This window comes from Vidua chalybeata, chromosome 12 (genome assembly GCF_026979565.1).
Source record: "Vidua chalybeata isolate OUT-0048 chromosome 12, bVidCha1 merged haplotype, whole genome shotgun sequence".
Lineage (NCBI taxonomy): Eukaryota > Metazoa > Chordata > Aves > Passeriformes > Viduidae > Vidua > Vidua chalybeata.
This window is the reverse complement of record NC_071541.1, coordinates 3,768,304-3,775,324: the sequence shown is the minus strand read 5'-3', so window position 1 is coordinate 3,775,324 and position 7,021 is coordinate 3,768,304. Positions and strand designations below refer to the sequence as shown.

General features: G+C 49.1%; 2 long non-coding RNA genes across 4 annotated transcripts; one reads left to right on the top strand and one right to left on the bottom strand.

The window, feature by feature from the left end:
* Positions 1-861: 861 nt before the first annotated feature.
* Positions 862-4,658, bottom strand: LOC128794178 (uncharacterized). Of its 3 annotated transcripts, none has more exons than XR_008433018.1 (4): positions 4,252-4,658; positions 3,396-3,636; positions 1,241-3,290; positions 862-1,121 (listed from the first exon to the last, which is right to left on the bottom strand). It is a non-coding gene; the product is annotated as an uncharacterized LOC128794178 (long non-coding RNA). The 3 variants fall into 3 exon arrangements; XR_008433017.1 differs by having other exon boundaries at positions 862-1,380; positions 3,114-3,290; XR_008433016.1 differs by having other exon boundaries at positions 862-3,290.
* Positions 4,659-4,794: 136 nt separating this feature from the next.
* On the top strand, positions 4,795-6,581 carry LOC128794294 (uncharacterized). Its single transcript, XR_008433049.1, has 3 exons — positions 4,795-5,009; positions 5,094-5,225; positions 6,389-6,581. It is a non-coding gene; the product is annotated as an uncharacterized LOC128794294 (long non-coding RNA).
* The last annotated feature ends 440 nt before the right edge of the window (positions 6,582-7,021 follow it).

Below are 7,021 nucleotides of genomic sequence, written 5' to 3'. Positions count from 1 at the left end.
GCTGCACAGGGCCTTCTCCCAGCACCTGCTCCCCTGAGCTCCCGGACTCCTCTCCCTTCAGCTTTGAAGACAAGGTTGTGGGAGGTGCTCGTGGAGCTCCAGAGGGCTCTGCCCTCAGCCCCCTCTGCTCCCGGACAATCCAGGCACACACAGCCCAGTGGGCACTAGATCATGTACAACTGCTGGAGTGTCACCAGCAAGGATGTGGCAAGCAGCAGCTATGGCCACTCACCCATGAAATGTAAATTTAATGTAACTATTTGCAATGTAAAGTGCTTTGCACTTTGAAAAATACGCTATTATTTGTGCCTTTTATTGGAGAGAGGGGGGAAAATATATTCAGAAACAGTCTCTTGTGCATGTTCAGTTCTTTCTGCCTCCAGAGTTATGGAGTTTATATTGAAATTTAGCAGCTGTGGGATCCCTGGACCAACAGTGCCATCACCACTAAATCATCTCTTATTTAGCTAATGCCCTTCATCGCTCGCACTCGCCTGCAAAAGCTACATCTGGAATAGAAAATTACCTGCCAGGCTCCCAGCACTGGTCAGGAAAATTCCTCCTTCCTTCAGTTCCTCCAAAATGCATCATCCCAATAATACCAACAATGTATTTGTAAATATTTCAGGACTAGTGGGTTTATTTTTAGGCAGTTATAATATTTTCCTAAAAGTCCTTTCTTTTTTTTCTGGTTCTCATTCCCCTTACCAAAATGTCCACCTCCAAACAGTGAAATCCATTGTAAAGGAATAAATGCATTAAAGACTGTTTAATCCAGTCACAAAATTTTTATTCTATTTAATAGTATGATAAAGACTCAACTTCCTAGTTAATATCATGAAGGAGCTATTTTTTTAAACTGTAGCTTTGTAGTTATTAACAAAACAAGAAAAAAGTGTTCACAAACAGAAATACTTCAATTAATTCAAAATATCATGGGTTGGTTTTGTAATTTCCTGACTTTCAAATACACAGAATCATAGAATTAGAGAATGGTTTGGGTTAGTGGGTACCTTAAAGGCCATCTAGATCCAGCTCCTGTGGCAGGTGGCTGCAAGGGACATTCATCAGAGCAGAGCCACCCCCAGCCCAGGTGAGCTGCAGGAGTTCCCTGCATCAGCCTGGTGGCACAGAAAATTGAAGATTGATGATGGTGAAGGAGATTTTTATCATTTAGTGAGGTAAGAGGCAGAGATAAACACTCCTGGGGGCTGCAAGGCTGGGGGGAGTGGTCTTCCACCTCGTTAGGTTTCCAGAAAGCTCCATCTGCTGTCACTGAGGGCTGCACAAGGGGACGTGGTGGTTTTCCAGGGAGCTGGCTCCAGAAGAGAGAAAAAAACTTAATCCGAGCACTCTCTTAAGCCACAGCCTTAGTGATGACTAATAGGGGAAAAAAAAAAAAAGGAAAGGGAGAAGAGGAAAATATGGGTCAGTAAAAGCTGTACAGGTGGTTCCCAGAGCAAAAAAATCCCAAAACCTTATTGCCAGATCTGCAATGCTTCTGGCATAGGAAGCCAAGGAACAGAGCTCTGCAGGGCAGCAGAGAATTACTATGAAAAACCAGCGTTTTCTGGCTTAAATGGGTGAAAATTGGGAGTTACCAAGGTAAAGGCTAAAGCAACAACAAAGCAACAGAAATATTCATCCCAGAGAGGCAGATTGTGCTGAACTGACCCCAAACATGAGGGTGGTGGCCCAGGTTCCCTCCCTGGGTGCAGAGGTGACACCTGTACATGTGCAGGGTTTTGGGCAGGGCAGGCTGGACTTGGGGAGACCCTGCTCATGGAGCCACAGCCTTCACCCCCAAACACTGGTCCCAGTGGGGGCCAGCAGAGCTGTCACTGCAGGGACTGCAGGACTCAGACACCCAGTGCTCGTGTAGGACCTTGCAAGTGTCCAGGGCAGCTGTCCCCAGGGATGACTGTGGGCAGGGAATTGGGTCAGGCTTGGGCTCAGCTCCCCTCACCCCACAGACCCCAGAGAGCTGGGGCCATGGGGTCCCAGCACATCCATCATCTCCTGCCCAAGCTTCTGCCACTTTTCTGCCCGGTTTTCCTTCTCATTCAGCACACCCAGGGATGGGTTAAAACCTAAAGCCATTTATAGTAATTATGCTGAAGGTTGTCTACAGATAATGCAGCAAATAACACTGGATTTGGAAAAAAAAATCTCCACTCTTAGCTTTAATAAAAGCATTTCAAAGCCCTGGAAGGTTATTTATAGGGTGTGTAAATGTAACTGGAGGGGAGGCAGAGTAAAGGGAGTTCAAAGGGTGTCTGTGAAAAGAAAAAAAACCCACTGTGTTATTGACACTGCTTCCTGCTTTCTCACACTCAACAACCTTCTTAAAACAAACTAGAGGAAACAACAACAACAAAAAAAAAAGCTACTGAGAACTATTTGAGATTAAATGATACTTTTTGACAGCTGGTAGGAAAGGGACTGATTCTGCACTCATGCCTACAGTAGCATGCTGCTCCCAGCCCTGGCTGGCATTGTAGAAACATCTGAAAGCCCAGAGGGAGCTGCAGGTCGGGGCTGGCAGGGACACAGGGATGGCAGGGACACAGGGATGGCAGGAAGATGGGGACAGGGGTGGCAGGAGGATGGTGGCTGTGGGAAGAGCTGAGCTCTTTCCTGCAGCATCAGTGGGCTGAGGTGCTGCCACAAGGTTCTCCCTTGGACCATCATCCCCCAGCATCACCCACGGCTCCAGGGGTATCTTTGTGGGGTAAGTGGTTTTCACTCCTCCAGGCTGAGCTCGCTGCTCTCCATCTCGTGAGGACCCCAATTATTTTGGGATGCAGCTCTGGCCTCCCTGCTGCACTCGCTGCCACTAGGCTTTGGTGGGAGACAGCACCAGCTGCTGGGGGCTGCCCACGCAGGCTCAGTTCAGGATACGTGGGAGAAATTTTCCTGGCAGAAACTTGGCTTTAGGCAGAAATAAAATCATGTAGTGCCATCGTTTCCTCACGGCTTTGGAGCATCCGTAGGCTGAACAGGGTCAAGAGCAAGGCTGAGGTCTGCCCTGCAGACCTCAACTTCTCCAAGGAGCACCTTCCCACTCCTGATCCCTGGCCGTGCCTGGCCCTCAGGAAAACCACCCCGTGCACCTGCGGAAAGCCCTCGGATTCCTCCTCCAGCAGCTCGCCTGCAAATCCATCCACAGCATCTTCTGTGCAGGATGTTTCCAAACCCAGTGGCTCAGCCCTTTTCTTCTGGTCTGTCTGGGGGATGGCCTGAAGATCTTGGCTGGCAAGAAGCCTTTGTGGGGATGTAACAAATGTTCTCTATTGTAGCAGAAAGGAAAGGAAAAAAAAAAAAAGAAAAAAAAGTGATGGAGCAGGAAGAGAGTTAAATTCCTTGCAAGAACCAGGGTGGGGAGGGAGGCACACCTAGACAAGGGCAAGGATTTTATCCCTTCGGTTCATCCAGCCTGAAGGGGGAAACTGAGGCAGGTGCCCTGCTATGTCCTGAAGTCCCGCCTGGAAACCTGCCCCAATCCTCCAGAGCTGACCTTGCCACTTCCAAAAATTTTTGCACTGAGTGCTGATGAATCCGGGAGGATTGGAATCACGGGACAGGAAAGCTGCACAAACCCAGATCCTTTAAGGTGCCTGCATCTTCTGCTGTTCCCTTAAAATACAGACGATCAAAGCACGTTACACACGGGACTGCAGAACGAGCGGAGAGCCCCGGGGCACGCAGCCCGTACTCCGAGGAGGAAATCGCTGTGGCCGGCCAGGACCAGCTGTCAGCCCCGGGCTCTGCGGATGAGCAGCTCCCCCACGGCCGGGGTACAACAGCAGCTGTTTGGGGGGTTCATCCAGCCCTCCTCCTGCCTGGTTCGGGGCAGAGGCATCCTTGAGCAGAGGGGAGGAGGGTTTGGATGTGCTTGGCTGAGCGGAGCAGCTCGGAGTGGAGCGATGCTGGGTGAAAATATCAGGAACTGAGGCACTTTGCTCTTTGCAAAAGCCAGCATGGGGCAGGCGAGCTCGGCTGGCTGCTCCCCTCCTGCTCCAGAGAGCCAGCCAGCGTGTCGGATATTCATTCATTTTGGGTTAACTATCTTTTCCATTTCTGAACAGCTTCAATTTTCCTGATGTCTCGGGGAATGGTTTATGAGGAAATAGAGCCTTGAGGGTGGACAGATGGAGAAAAATCTCCCTTCTCACCAAATTGATCACTATAATCTTTCATCTGCTCAGCGCAGGCCTGGGCTGCTGGCATGTGGAGGTGCCACAGCTTTACCTGTGGATGAGCACGTCCAGAGGAGAGGAGCCTTTGCAGCAAGACTGGGAGGAGGATGCACAGCACAAGCCCAGACCATTTCACCTGACAGAAGGAAGAGGAAAGGAGATGGGAGGGTTCAGATCCAGAGTCCTGAGCAGCCTCAGGGTTTGCCCACAGAGAGCACTGACACAGATTTAATTGCTGCCCTTGCCCCCTCCCTCTGCTACTGCTGTTCTAGGGGATGAAAGAGCTTCACATCACTGCTGCTAATAAGGAGAGAAGAGAAACCCGCTGTCCTTGCTATGAAGCACTTGTGTAACAACACATCCACGCCACAGGCTGTAACCAAAACTCTGACAGCGCTGGCAGGGACACACTGTGGGACCTCCAGTGCTGGCAAAGTTCAGGAAGGGGTTAAATAAACAAACAGCTTCAGGGAATTATTTGGACACAGATCAACCTGCCTGAGGGCAGGAAAATAGACCTTGCAGGGTCTGTTCCCTTGTGGTGTTCCCTGATGCAATGATGTCATAGATAGGTTTTTCCCTGCCGAGTTCTAGGGTTGCTGAAAATGTGACTGGCTCAAGCTGGTGCCAGTGGAAGAAACATCTTCCCTCAATGGGAAACACTGGTTAGCTGGCATTGAGCAAAATAAATAAAAAAGGAACATGCAAGGAACCCTCCTGATACCCCAAATTCAACCAGGTCTATCGGGAAGAAGCGGAGCCTACAGCAGCCTACACATGGTGTAACTCAAGTGCCTGCACCCAGACCAGGTGACTCGTTTGAGCATCACCCTTCTGGCCCCCAGGCAGTTTCTTAAACCTCCTCCTCCCTCAGGGCTCACTTTTCACTTCCAGGCTGTCCAAGTTGCTCAGGAGAGCAGCCCCAGCCTGCCCAGCTGGCCCCAACCTGCTCAGTGGTGGCACCCAGGACGGCAGGACACTGGCCCAGCCACTGAAGATCTCTTGCCAGGATCTCCAGCAGCAGAGGTGAATCCACACCTGGGGTGAACACATCCACGGGAGGTTGGTCAAGCCATGGGGTGAGGCAGCCTCTGAGACAGCACCCAGGGAGATCCCCCACATCCTTCTCTCCTTTGGCTCCAGCCACTCCCAGGACTCTCAATTAACATTTAAGATCTCACTGAATAGCTGGCTGATTTATTTCATTTCTAGGGCCAGTAATTTATGGAAATATATTCTTAAAAATCAAACAGAATGCACTTTACTAATAGCTGGGCCATTCTCTGACATTTTACACAGTAAATGAGCATTTGTGCCCAGTGGCGTGTTGTCCCATGACTGAACCCCTATAAAGGGCTTAAAAAATATCTATTAGCCAAGCTCATTAGCTTAAATATCATTAAAATAAATTATATTTCTCTACACATAGGCCCCAAAGTGAACACTACTCTCAGCAGTTACAGGTCAAACGCTCACTTACTCTAAGGACTCTGTGCTGAAAATAGAAAGGGTGTTAAAATTAGTTTACACATCTGCAGTGGTACAGAAATGATGTGCCCGTGCCTCACTGATCAGTTTAAAAGCATTAACATTGCATATGCTGAATTTTCTTTTCCAGAAACATCAACTTAACGATTTCCTGCTGGTTCTGTGAACATTAAAAAGATCTTTACCTTTATTGTTCAGCTTTTTAGATTTATTCATGTATCCATTTCTCCTGTTTAGAGACCCAGCTGAAGGGAATAATTCAGAGTGGGTTTATTTTGGTGTAGCTCCGTTTCTCCCATTTCTGGTTTCATTTCAGGGGGGCGGTTTGTTTATTTTCCCATTAACCAGGCGTAAAATAAACAAAAGCAGCACCAGCTCCACTGCAACCACACCAGCTCAATTAGGCTGATTTAAAGCACTCCCCATCAGCGGGGCTGATTTACGGCCCCTGCCCGGCGCCGCACGGCCCCGCTGTGCTCCACGCTCCTCTCCCTCCAAGGGACTCGCTGCCCATCCCGGCCCTTGTCCCCAGCCAGGATGTGGCAGTGGGCTCCCTGGTGGCCCACAATCCTCTCTTGAAGGATTCATGTGATATTAAGCCTTAAACAATCCCCGTTCCTCCACAGGTGCTCAGCAGAAGCTATGTAATTATTTTGCTTTGAACCACTGTTAACAAAAGTTTTATTTTTTTTTTTTGACAGATACATATCTAAAACTGGAAGACGAGACCTGTAAGTTTAATAAGCCCTGCATAATGGATGTAAAACTAGGTCAGAAAAGTTATGATCCGTATGTTTCAGCGGAGAAGATACAGCAGCAGGTCAGCAAGTACCCGCTGATGGAAGAGATTGGCTTTTTGGCTCTTCACACAATAAACTGTGTACAGTTTGTGTACAGGAAGTACAGTTTGTGCACAGGGGCACCTGGAGATGATGCAGCAGCAGGCAATGGGCCTTCAACCCACAAAGCAGGTATTTCTGAAGAGCAGAGATGATGATTTAAGTTGTGGTGGCTCTGTTGAACCCGGGCTGCCAAAAGGGAGCTTGTCCTTCTCTTTCTTGCTATGCCTCAACACCGAGCTGTTCCCAAAACTCAAAACAGTTGCATTTGTGTGATTGTAGGGGCTCAAAAGGCTGGAGAGGGACTTTTCACAAGGATTGTAGTGATAACCTGAAGGAGGGCAGGTTTAGATTTTACACTAAGAAGAAATTCTTCCCTGTGAGGTTCTGAGGCTGTGGGTGCCCAGAGGAGTTGTGGCTGCCCCTGGATCCCTGGAAGTGTTCCAGGTCAGGCTGGACGGGGCTTGGAGCAACCTGGGACAGTGGAAGGTGTCC